The sequence below is a fragment of the Adelges cooleyi genome, unplaced genomic scaffold, assembly GCF_023614345.1.
Source record: "Adelges cooleyi isolate 19-005CV unplaced genomic scaffold, UGA_ACOO_1.1 ACOO_flye_CR_arks_rails_tigmint_CR_PRNA_23, whole genome shotgun sequence".
NCBI classification, from domain to species: Eukaryota; Metazoa; Arthropoda; class Insecta; order Hemiptera; family Adelgidae; genus Adelges; species Adelges cooleyi.
The window spans coordinates 889,547-903,753 of NW_026095893.1; the positions used below are offsets into that span (position 1 = coordinate 889,547).

Genomic DNA, 14,207 nt, shown 5'->3' on the forward strand with positions numbered 1-14,207 from the left:
AAAAAAAGCACTCAGATTGCATAACGTTCACGGTGTTCACTCTAAACCGTTTTTAATCGACGAGCAACAAACTCTTGAGAGCCAAATAAATGTAGGGTTTACAAAAAAAAAAAAAACCCTAAACATTTACCCCCATCAATTATTTTTCCAATTGCCTTTATTGATCAGACCCAATAAACGGCCGAACGGTTCTATTGACCAAAGCCATCATTCCCGTTTTAATCTACCATATACCATCTATAAAATGGACCACTCTGAAATAATAACACACGATCTACTTACTTATCTGACGTTTAGATAAAAAACAAATTGATCATAATAATATGTACAACGCCTACTCGCTTGGTATACAGTGAATTGCTGTAAAAATGATAAGTTCACTCTGCGGTTATTGCCGTAGACAATTTAAATGGTTTTTATTTGATTGATCGTACCACGACGGCAATCTGTCAAGCGAAACGGCCAAACAGTGTATTATTATACACCGCATATGGTCGATTCAACATGTGAACCGCACATTTGTCCAAGTAATATGTTGTAATGAAGCAAGGTATCCTTAAAGGGGCCAGTCTGGATTTCAAAAATATGCGTGCACCGTTCTTCGTCTTGTAGAAAATAATCACTTTGACGCTCATTTGCCGGAAGTCGCTAAATACGAGATTGGGGCCCTTTTGGACCCGAGGTACGGAATTATTGCATGCGAGCATTACCAATTAATAATGTATAATACATCGACCAACGGATGTCATCCCGTGTAACTGCCTTGTCATAAAAGGCACATGCCATTTGTACAATAATGTAATTACACCACCAGCTGCCAAGTTGATATTCCAATTCAGACCGTACGTAATAATTACAATTTATAGTAATATTTCAATACGTATGGAAAAGAATTGTATAAAAAAAAAAAAACAAATGTGCTGTAACCCCGAGATGCAAATTGTTAGAATTCAACTTGTACACATGCACTACTTGTATTGAAATTGTGTACATTTTAGATATAACATGAGTCTATTGAAGGTGACTAAAGCTATGTATGTCGAACTTTCGACGCACAGTTTTTATTGTCTATAATTAAAAGTACAAGTTTACAATGTCTACAACGGTTAAACTTTCCGGTTCATACATTACGGATAATATAAAACGTGTACTCGTGAAATTCCTTTGCCAAAGTTTATAGCTTTGAATTTTAACTACCGTCGGCCAGATCCCTCCTGTTTTACTCTCACAGAAGAACATTATATTATATTTGTCTGTGTTTCGACTCAGTCAAATAGAATATATTAAATACTATTATTAACGTGACGGATTATTATTAATAGCTGTCGGCTCACAGAGGACTTGACAGAGAAAGAAAACCTGGTATCGGTCGTCGGCGCTGATTGCTTTTTACAGACGGTCTTATAGCTTTGCTGTGCTCTTTTGTAAACTCTTGTTATTACAATATAAATACTTAGACGCACCACCGATCGATACCGACAGATTTTGAGGTCCAGACGAAAAAATCCGAAAGAGACAAACTTTTTTAATTACTAATAGTGTATTGTTGGTAATTCATCGATTGGATTAGCTGTGGTAGCTTTTGTTTCGCAGTCCAGCCAACAAAGTCCATCTCGACTCGAGTGTTCACCAATAAAAAAAAAGTCTTTGAACAACGACACGAAATAAACCTTTTCAATAAAAACAACAGTTCTAACGACAGTTTTTGTTTGGAGACAAACTCTTAGTGCACGAGCTGAATGGAGAAAATCAAGTGGCATTTACAACATTTAGCAGGAGAGTAAAATAAAAGTTGTCCATGTGTTCTTCGGTAGTAAGTGATACACGAGGGCGATATTCTTTAGTTTACTTTAATATATTTTTTTGAAAATCGAAAAAAAAAATGTAAAAAAACACGGATAGAACTATGATTTATTGGCAAACATTCTATGGCCGTTCCAAAATTGTTTTTGGAAAAAAATCCAGTCTCTACTGTAGCCACCCTTTTGGTTGTCATCACTTCAATCATAGCGTTTATACCATTACATTTTCTCACAACTCCTCTAATGCATTTCCATCTCATCAAATCTCTAATATGAATCAACATAAATAAATTTTAAAAAACAAACAGAGTTATTGGCACTGATCTACTTTTAAGTCTAAAATTATGATAATTAATCCAATAACTGGGTACAAGAAAAATTAATACAAAGAAAAATATTTCACGTTTTCCTATTTTGATAAACTTAATTTTTTTTTTTTTTTTGATAGGTTATAACATAATGCATTTCAGAGTTGAAGTTGAGTAATGACAGTGAATTGTCACTATGATAATGTGGTTTTATTTTTATCATAGTTCTTTAATTAGTGGTCCAATTTCTTCATTTAGCATTTCAGTAAGTCTATAAATTAGAAAACGTACCCGAAAGGTACTTTATAAATTTAACGACATCCTAAAAAATAATCTTTAAATGTACTACTAAGATATACAATTAAAAAAAAATAGCATCAATCCTATTCTCGAGAAGGGGTGGAACGGGTTTTTTTTTTATTTAGCTTTATTAGATTTAGTCTTAAGATCTCAAAACTCGAGTGAAGGTAAATATAGTTTTATTGGATCTTTATCTGTCCCAAAAAATCAAAACACGTGTACTGTCTGTAAAATGATTTAAAAAGAAATACATACATTTCAACGTGATCAACGTTATTACAAATTGTGACATAAATGCAGCTGTGTGTACAACGTAAAATGTAAGGTTGTTACAATGGATCGGGTTTGTTTTGTGAACTACTGTGGAAATATCTCGGGATATCTCAAGACGGATTCTCCATGTATAGAACTGTACATTTTTTTTTTTTTTTTAATCACTTTCCGAGGAAATAAAATATTATGTGCGGGCGGGCACGCCCTCAGCTGTGTGCCCTCGGGATAAGTACCTGTGCCGCGTAGCAGCAAACCTTACACGACGGACACGTCCGCCCACCCTTTGTGACCTTGTGCTCGCATTAATTCCGGACGACGGCGTGCTTTGGCCTTGACAATAAATAACGATAAAACGTACCGCAAATTGGACTTGGAAAAAGTTCAGCGCCATCAACGTGTTTTTGGTCCGACGAACGGCGGATAATTTATGGCACGGATCCCGACCCCGGTGTCGGCCTTCCGGTAAATCACGCTGGCAACAGTGAAAATATAGCGTAAGTATCGATTTTTGATTATCCATAACGCACCCCCCCCCCCCCTCACCAATTGGACTTAAATTGTGCGAGTAGTCGAGTCTCTTCGTCGTCGTCCTCGTCATTTGTATAATCCTCTAGAGCACAAATGAATCACGAGGTGTGAGTAACGTGATTGACGGATTTACATACACATTTTAAGTGTAAATCTGTCGGATACTGTTGTGACCCACAAACGAGCTGTTTTGTAATCTTAATGCATAATAGCGCTTACGCTCGAATAAGTTTGCAACAACACGAAAATATCCTCTAAATGTGTTATCGAGGGACAGTGGCCAATGTTTATTATATTTCATATGTTTTATGTGCACTAATTGTAAAACTATTCAGTCAAAAATATTTCTTTGTCATCGGGTTATTCGTATATTATCGCTATAAATGTTAAATTTATTTAACATTTTTTTAATGTTAAAAAACTATTTTCCCGCAACAACCAACGAATGGACTCTTGTAACCAAACCAAAAAAAAAAAAAAAAATAGTGGAATGTAAATTGTTTCAAATTAACAGTTTTGGCGACCGTTAAAATATAAACAGCACACCCGTTTCCCGTTTCGCCCCTTGTTGTAAAATTAATCGTTTTAATAATAATAATTGTAAAACAAACAAAAATGTACGATAATCGCATTTAATATTATACTTATTTATCTTATTTACGCTTCAAGTCACGTTTGCTTACTTATTGTCTACCGGACCGTCCCCGAGATCTCGGCACTGATAAAAACAAAATAAACAGTGAGAGAGAGAGATTTGGTTTTTTTTTAAATAGAATAGTGTATAGTGTTTTGCAATTCAAACGCATGCTCGTACACATTTATATTGTTTTCGACTGATCAGAATGTATTGTGTTTATATAACGTTGTTACGTCCGGTTGGCGGTAATAATTTACTAATAATCCGTTTTCAATAATTTCAATGTGACGATTTCAATGCTTTTTATACTTAAAAAAAAGTATAAGCCAATTGAGTCAAATGGGGTAGTTTCATCTCGGAGTAATACAAATATCCAACAACTGAAAACCAAAGTGAAACATAGTTCACAAAAATATTGTTGTTGTTAAGTTTTGTGATAAATATATATTTTTTCAATAGTCGTACCTGAATATGGACATAATAATAATCCGATTGAAAGGATTTGGGCTTAAATTTTGAGCACATAACTACTCACAACCTACAATGACATCAACCCTAATAATCCTCCAATCTAAATGTAAGTTAGGTTGTCATTTATAGAAAGCTTAATATCACAAACTGAATACTTAATCAAGATCCCTTTCCATATTTTGATTACGTCGAGGTTTTTGTTTTCAATGATCCGAATACAGATATAATAATCATTGCAATTTTTAAGCAACACACATTAGAAATTGAAATAGCGCTGCGTTACAATGGACATTATTTCTGGAGAACACCAAAATTTGGTTTGAACAAACACAAACAGGTATAATTGCATGTTTGCATGATTAAATGAGTTCTTCTGAACGTTTGCACAAGCTACAAGACGACAAAATGGACATAATATATTATACATTTGCGTGGCTTCTTATTTGCATTGAAACTGCGTTGGTCAACCCTGTGTGCAATTATCAAGGGCGACTCGTTTAACACATCATGACTCCAAAACATGTTTCCAACGTAATAATAACAGCTCTGACGTTTTTTTTTTTTTTAATTTAGAAAAGTCGGAATCAAATAGTGTAGTAAAAGTGCTTTGACTACTATTAGCTAGACACAAAGTTCTGATTAAATTCCTGATTTAAACGGTTTTAAAAAAGATTTCGTTATCTTCTTATGGGTTTTCCTTTTCGACACACGCAAATTCGGTTTTTCTTGCTTTTTGGAGGGGAAACGAGAATACTAAAATGTATTAAACTGGCTCCGTTGATAGCCATGCTATATTTTTGCTCTTATTTTTAGTTTAATTTGAAAACCACTGAAATACAGGAAATTATTTTCACAAAAAAAAAAGAAAAGGAAACGTATGCTCCGAAGAAAAAATTACATTTTTAACTAAAGGTAAGCATGCGTGTGATTAAGTGATTTACATACTCGCCAATTTAAAGGAGAATTGAATCTGTACAATTTTTTTCCTCAAAGAATTACAATTGAATTTGGAAAAAAAAATTACAATAACGTACGCGATTTGGAGAAAATCTATAAAGATACTGTTACAACAGTTTTATACATAAAAAAAATGTGTTATGCGGGTAAGTCGAATATCGATTTTTGGAAATTCAATTTAATTTTCACAAACGGTTCATGACAGTATGATTAATTGCGAATTGTAATTATTCAAGGTTCAAAACATAATTACAATGTTTTTTTTTTTTTTAGTAATATATATTTTCAATATATTTCGTGATGAAATTGTAATAGGGTCGCTTATTAAAAAATAACTTCAGAGTTAATTTACTTAAGACCGATTGGATATTTATTTATTAAACTGTGGTCGAAATTATGTTACAATGTGCAATAATGGCATGTGCCGTTTTGTGAATAACATGAAATTATTTTAATGTTTACAATTGAGACGCTTATTAGAAAAAAGGGCGAAATTTAAAATTATGGTTTTTTCCAGGAGACACAAGAAATGTACTTTTCTAGATACACTTTATAACTTTGCCTAATTTATTAACATTTAATGGGTTGATTTAGTTTAAAAAATATTAATTTTTTTATTTTAATTTAGCCTAAGGAATGTTTTAAAATTGGGTCTTTGTTCAAATCAAAACTGAATGTTTATATTTATTTAACAAAAAAAAAAAACACTTGTTCTGTGTTTGAAATGTAACATTTTTTTTTGCAATATCACGCACAATATTATATTAACTTGCTCTAAAATTAAAAAAATCAAAAGTGACACAACAATATTAACTTTGAGAGTATTACAACACTTTTAAATTTATTTAATAACTTTTGTTTTCGTTTTAAAATTTACCTTTATATATTTTTAAGATTTCAGATTTAGGCAATATTGTCAATATACCATTATATCAACATAACATTACTGTTAACATATTATGTTTATAAGTCGATATAATTTCGTTTCCCGCCAAAATATTGAAACCGTATTAATATAATACCGCTGTGCAAGATCTGGTCAAAATGGTCTTTTGTTAAACGTTCAAAACGGTTTTGACATAAAGGTGTATTATCTTTTGTTTTAAATATTTATGTTTCGCAATATACCGTTTACACTGCGAAAAGCTTTTCACGCCGATTGGGTAAGTTACACGTGTGTATTGTATTTTGGTTTAGAATCAAAATCGTAAACCATAAACTAGTACGGTATGTCAGTATTCGATAATATTGTAGCGGTTCGAATTGAAAAAATGGCACCAAACCGTGGAAACCGTTTTGCGTTTACAATGTAATATTATTTAGCCCGGGTGCGCACAATGAACTAAGATTGGGCTGTACTCGACCTAATCCACCGAACAGTGTTAAACACTACTAGATGAAAACTTGCACGTATTCGTCTAACCCGAAGATTTACAACGGCCAGGGCACCAAGGCGCATGCCGGCATGATGAGCATTGCGGACAACCCGCGCACAATTATAGTATAATTACATCATTCAATCAGTCGCTACCTACATTTTCTTAATCTACAGGAAATCCTGTATTATCAGGCACGAGTGCAAGACAAATCCGTTCATTAGCGCGGCAATACACGCTGTGTACGATTTTCAACAGTGCGGGGGCGGGAAAACACCCCCCCCCCCCCAATCATCATCCCTCGAAAGCAATTCGTGCAAGTATGACCTTGGAAAACGCGATGCTTTGTCAGCAAAAAAAATATACTAATAGCCGTCGATGGAGACTGTCGATGTCTGTAGGCGTTATTAGAAAATAAAATAATATTACAATTGAGAAAAAAAAATTATAACAAATTTACTCGAATAAAAAGAGTATTGTTCGATTATCGAAAATTATTGTCTTTTCCGTTTCGATTAATTTGTCATTTTGATTTGTTACGGTTGTGTTTTTCGTTATTTAATTAAATGTTTTCCAATTCGGGCGCAAAGGTATACACCAATGAATTTCAAAAACTACCCTAGCGAGCAATGCCTTATTAATACTCGGTCCCTAACTTAAGCTCCACGAATGTAATGGAATCCAAGATTTTACTTGCGCGAATATAAGTTTAAGAATTTAAAGTATACTCTTCAACTGTCCTGGTATCTTCTAATATTACACCAGTTTATGTAATATGTACATCATTTGTTTCTTCCGCTTTTTATACTTTACGATGTGCACATATTGATTATGTAACTATTGTACATCATCGTATTTAACTTTGAGGCTTTGTTTTGCACTCATGAAAATTACAAATACTTTTTCCATTGTTACTCTACTAACAGATAAGAAGAACATAATACTTGGGTTGCTAATAAATACACAGCAACAGCGCAGCATTAACAATAATCCGTATGAAACATTAACTTATGGATACAATCAACATGCACATGAGGTAGACGACTATCATAAAAATATATATTAGCCAATACATTTTTTTTCAAATAGTAAACTGATCAAAATACTCTTTTGTTTTCCTCCTCGCCGAAGAAATATAATATTCGACATTAAACACTTATAATGACGGTCGGGATTTGTCTTGTGTAAGTTCAAGTTATAAGCATCACCTTGCAACGTTGTCTAAACTGCACGGTAGGTATTTGCCAATAAAGTATTGTCAACAAATTTCAAAAGATACATTTGAAAACATTTTTACCATACCGTAAAAATGTTATGGAAACATGAGACAAGAAGATCGTCGTGATGGTACCTATCGTTTTTTTTTTTTAGTGTAGTAATTCTGGAATTTTCGAGTTTGTCTTACATATGAACTCTTTCGGTGAACTTGCACAGTAAGCATTACAAATAAAACCGTATAGTGAAAATATTCTTTTTAACGTAAAACCAATTACAAGGAATCTTTATAATCTCAAAAAAAAAAACGTATTTTTTTTAGATTACTACACCAATTTTCTAATGGCTGAAATCCTTGTTGTTCGTCAGTTGTTAGCATATTATTGCGCAAGCAATAACGGTCCAATTAAAGCGCGACGAACACATCAACATCGAAGCGAACAACAAAAGATAGGACTGGGTACTTACATTTAGCAGATCGGGTTGAGATTCCAAGAACGACCGTATCGCGTGTGTCCGGTTCGACGACGGCTGTCGGACGAATATATTAACTTTTTAGCGCCGAAAATTATAAAAAAAAAAAAAAAAAACCAACGGCGAAATATTAGAAAAAAAATATCACAAACAACGCGACGGGCGGTTTTTGAAAAATACAAATTGACGACACGCGGGGGAGATCAAGTCATCGAGTGGAAATTGTAGTCGCCGACCGGTCGCGGTGGTTGGGTACTGTCACGAGCGCGCTACACTACACACTGACTGCCGGGATCCGGTACGCGGCGTGACGCGCCTCCGGACAAAACCGTGTGGCCGATGCACACGGGCCGCTCTCGTGGTCGTGCAGACTCCCGGACCTAAGGCACAGAAAAATAAAAATAAAACCAACAAAAATTATTATCACCTCCCCTCTGGGCCCGGGGACTCGAAAACCCTTGGCCGACCGATAAGATTTACACGCGGATAAAACATTGATACAATATTCTTAGCGATCTGACTACTGCCAGCCGGGGGGGGGGGGGGGGGTGGCCGTTAATTATCAAAAAATTATCCTACGAATATCTTCTAAATGATTTGTTCCCAATACTTGTTGGGCAGAGTCGAGGCATAGAGTTGATTAGGCATAATTATTCTATTATGTCCAAATGCTAATACGAATTTCAATCATACTTTACTCATTCGTATTGTGTGACATGCTTGAATACTAATACAATTATTGTACTCGACATTTTTTTCTGTAAGTACAAATAAATTCACCGGAAGAATTGTAAATATTCACACAAAAACCTGTGAATAAAAATGAAATTCACATTAAACAAATGTATTTACAAAGAAATTGTAAATAAAAAAAAATGTACAAGACAAGTTGTGAATTTTTCCGTATTTGCATGAAATTCAAGATAATTATATTACAATTTACACCAAAAGTGAGTACTTACCGGGGGGGGGGGGGGTAAGTTGATTTATCGAGATGTCCGGAAAATAACGCAGGATTTTGTTTTCTTTAAATATAATATGTGAAACACAATTTTTCGTGCAAAAATTTCTTTTCTTGACGCAATTTTTTTCTCTCAAAATACGTAAGAACTCAATTTTGGTGTAAATTCTAGTAAAATTGTCTTTTATTTGGATTTTAATCAAATATCAGTTCAGACTGAGTTCTCTGTTATTGTCATAAATACGCACAAATTCACAACTTCTTATTTTGTGAATTTTTTTGTATTCAAAGATTTTAATGTAAATTGTTTTTTATTTACAGGTTTCTGTGTGAATATTCACATTTTTTGTGAATATTTACAATTTTTCCTGTAAATACAAATAAATTTACAGGAAAATTTGTGAATACAACTGGGAAGACACTTACCGCACTAACACGAAGCGGCCGTCTTCTCAAAATATGTTTATCAATAGAGTATAATATCTGTATACATTATCTATTATTATTGGTGTACAGATGTAATTTATAATGATAATAGCAAGTTTAGAACACGGCCGCCACGTTTTTGTTTACATGAAGATAGAAATGCAGTGATCAATAATTTTTGACGACATGTAGTTTATGTGACATGTGTGTAGTATTGTACAATTTTTTTTCTATTCCTCCCCCCTAAGGGTTGAAATAAATTCGCCCCTGCTTGTAAAATAATTATAGACTTGGTTTTTTCAAATAGGAACGTACATTTTTAATTCTGTAAATGTGTAGACAAATTGGCCCGTTGTCCTTATTTAAGCGTTTCATTTGTTTAGCTAAAAAAAACGTTTCAAATATTCATCAAGGTTAAGACGACAGTTTTTTCTTAAAACAATTGCAATATTGTAGTTTCTATTTTTGAAAACATTAATTTTTATAATAATTTCTATTTTTTTTAATTAAGAATAAAAATTAGGTAATTCCGACTTTTAGTTCTTAACTAGCTCAAAGCACTTTACTGAAATTATTCAAACAATTTTTTTCTTGTATTTGACATTTGTCTGTCATTTTTTTTAACTGTTTATTTTAACTCAAAAATGTCCAATACCGAATCCCTCAATAAATAAGTGGCGTGACGTCCTCTCAAGGCATGTGCATGGTTATGTACTGCTTTTAAAACACTGAATAAAATAGATCAAAACGATTATTATAGCTTTGGTGTAAAACTGATAGATGAATTTCATAAAGTTTCTTCTAACAGCGTCGTTTAATTAAAACGTAAAAACAAAACAAAATTCGTGAAAAAAAAAAAGTTGATAACTTCTCTTATAGAATATTTATCGTTTTCTATATATTGTACACAACTACAATAATTTTCGGCAATGCGTATAAGTAGTAATGTTTCAGGCCAAAAGGGTTGAAATAAAAACGGTGTAATGAATGCTCGAGGGTTGCAAACGATAACAACAAAAAAAACCATCCCTCCGTCGTTAAGTCGCCTTCGGTGTATAATATTGTTAAGCGGGTAACATATTAATCATTTACATTTCAAACGTGCTATACATATATTTTCTATATGTATATATATATAGGAAAAGTTTAAAGTAAAACCGTTGATAAATTGATAGCAATATACAAGGTGATCATATTTTTATCGCGAACCACTCAATATTTCATTGGATTTATTGATAATTCGATTTTTTTTTTAGATCACAATGTAATTATGAAAAATAAATATTAAATTTCCTATGACATGTTGAGTGGTTCGCGATAAAATGATCACCCTGTATAGATTGGTACAGAAATTAAAGTTGGGCAAAAGGGTAGACAAGAGTGTAGTGATAATATTATTAAACAGTGGAGATAAACGCAACACGCGCTAGCTTGTTTCCCGCATACGTTCGGCTTTGGTAAAGAAATAAACTTGCGGACTTCCTTAATAATAATATGTTAAATTTATGGTATTGTTTTGCGTGCGACGTACCGCATTGTGCAGTGTCAAGAGTATACATATTATTATAAACTTACTGCTCGACCCGGAGCGAATGATGGAAAATAATTTTCCTAATTTCCTTTTGAAAGTAAATAGCGAGCCACGGCCAACCGTCGCGGAACATCCGAAAACGGATTGTTGTACTTGAGTGAATTTGGAAGTTTTGTGTTAAAAAACCGTACCTCAATTTCCTTTGATATACCTTAAATAACCCTAGAAATTTCGAAAGTTGCTGTAGATACTAATAAGTGTACACCTTAGTGTTAGTTTAGATAATAGTGATAAGAGTAGCGATAGTGATAAGAGGAAACTGTTTAACAGTAAAAATCACTGATAACAGATTATTGATAAGAGAATCAGCTGATAAATATTCGAGTTTCTTTTGTGGTATAAGGTAAAAACATGTAGCATTCCATATTTTGCATACTATGTTTGTGGTGTTTTTTTTTTTTTAGATTTCTTTAATATTATGTTCTATACCGACTATTCCATTAAATACTGCTGTATATTATTTTGTGTTTCCTTTTAGACATCTATACTTGAATTTGGTATAATTTCTTCTATACGGAACAACTTACCGAGCTGGCTTGACAGACATTGGTATTTTTTAACGTTCATAAATTATTGGGCTACTGTGTTTTATTTTTCGAGTTGATCTAATTCCAGGTTTGTACGTAATTTTCCATCTTAATATTATGAAAAAAAATCTACACTTTTTCTTGCGGTATTGGGTTTGAATAGGTATTGTGTTTGTTCTTGTGAACGCTTGATTATTATTTGTAAATTTGTATTTTTTATTTAGTTGGATTCTTTTTTTTTACGGTCTTACCGCATAAAGCGATGGTTGTTCATCTTCTTTTCTTCAGCACTCTGAAAGTAGAGGGGAGGATTTCTGATAAATCGTTTATGCTTTTCACGGTATACATGAACGAAAAAAATCTCTCCAACGACCAATCTCAAGTTTGTGTAACAAATTCCGAATCATTATCGTTCCATTTCATAATGCTAAAAGCTTATATCTGGTATGAATTTAAAAGAAAATATAATATGAAATGTGAATTTTCAAAACGCAAACATTCTTTTTGTGTATCCGTAACGATATTCCAGTCCACGATGAATAAAATATAAGAAACAATTATTAACCAAGATGGATATTATTTGATTGTTGAATATTCATCATTTCTTATGGTCAAAAGTTCTCGTTTTATGAAATAATTATGCATGACATTCAAAAGAAAAATAATACAAATTTTAAGTAACCCTTCAAACAGTTAAAACAAAAACTTTTTGTTTTATAACAGCAAGCACTACATTTGAGTATAATTTTTAATTATAAAACCAGAAATAAGAGCTAGAAACGAATAAGCACCTAAATTGTGCAATCCCCGAGTCAAATGAAAATGTCTGTTTTCACGTTAAAAATAAACCTTTAGAAAATAATTTCTTATTCGAAATTAGTATTTTAATAATTAGATTTAGCTGACAAAAAATATAGTACATATAGTTATTGTTAATACTACACTTTTTATATGCTTATTACTTTTCCTTTGAGGATATTTTTTGTATTATAATTCCTCAAACGATTCACTAGTCGACAAAGAAGTCTACTGTAACATAAGTACTACATTGAATTGAAAATCGGCATCGTTTTGATACTGTTCATACTTTATAGGACTCAATGAAATGATCAAGTGGTGTACAACTGTTGTAAACTATTCTTCTGTTCTATATTGTAGTGGTTTTACTTCACAGTACTATGAATCGAAATGCATTAATACTCCAAAACGTACTTGGTCGAATAGGGGCTCGACCGTGTTCAATAGTTGACCTAATTACCGGATGTTTTATGTTTTTTTTATCAAATTAATGCACTTTTGTATTTTCCATCATTGCCCGCATTTGTAAATTATAAACAGTAAGATAAATGTTCAAATATATTATATTTGTATTATTAGTTGTTTTCACTTTTGCCTTTGTGCTTTGTAAAAAAAAAAATGTTATAATATTAAACACAATCTAAAAGTTCTTTTTGTACAACAAAACCAAATTAAGCACGATTCCTGAAGTACTGTTATGACCGATAAAGGTTAAAAAATCATATTGGACTTTACCTTTGGTTAAATATATTGTATACTGTTGTAATACTAATAAGTTTTCAAACAAAGCGTGCAACACAAACATTGCAATCCATATCTGTTTTTAAGGAGTTTTGTATAGGCAATATATTTTAAGAAAAAAGAGGTTTTAATAAATTTAGACCATTGCAATTAATTTACCGGTTGATTTTTAGAAAGCTTCAAATTACCGAATGGGCAACACATGAGAGGGCTATGCGTAAATACTTGTCATTTGTAGTGTGCAAGAGTGTTTCATATTCAAATAGTATAAGTAACAATATAGTATATTCGTTTGGTTTACATAGTGTACACTCAGCACAGTCACAGTATTCGGTAAATTATTATATTGTTGTGTTATTATGATTTAGATTCCAGCAAAATCCGCATTGAAGCCAACATTGAAGCCACTATCGACATAAATTATGTTTGTCGTCATTTATATCACAACACTTAATCGCGCTATTAATCTACAAGTGTCTAATGGCAGCATACCGGAAGCCATCAAAGGAGAGAAAATATGGATGGTTTAGCATTGATTATAAGCTCTCTGAAAATGCCAACACAGCGATGCGATATTATAACACACTATACAGTGTACACACTATGTGATTATAAACACAAACATGGCGAATAAGTGTTACTGGATTATTATAAGCCCACCACACGTTAACACCAGTGTTATAACGACCTAAATACATTTTAATCGAAAATGTTTTGATTTAAAATATTATTTTCAACGAACAATCCGGTTTAATTTTGTTTATAAAAAGCTATAAAATATATCATTTATAACATTATTATATTATCTTATATTATTAAGAA

At 32.5% G+C, this 14,207-nt stretch overlaps 1 protein-coding gene across 3 annotated transcripts in view; it reads right to left on the minus strand.

Moving 5' to 3' along the window:
- LOC126835381 (cyclic nucleotide-gated cation channel subunit A) overlaps positions 1 to 8,437 on the minus strand; it is a 136,331-nt gene extending 127,894 nt beyond the window's left edge. For all 3 annotated transcript variants that reach the window (XM_050567928.1, XM_050567929.1, XM_050567927.1), the window contains exon 1: positions 8,336 to 8,437. The gene's annotated coding sequence lies outside the window, so the exon portion shown is untranslated. The remainder of the gene's footprint in view (positions 1 to 8,335) is intronic.
- Between the last annotated feature and the right edge of the window lie 5,770 nt (positions 8,438 to 14,207).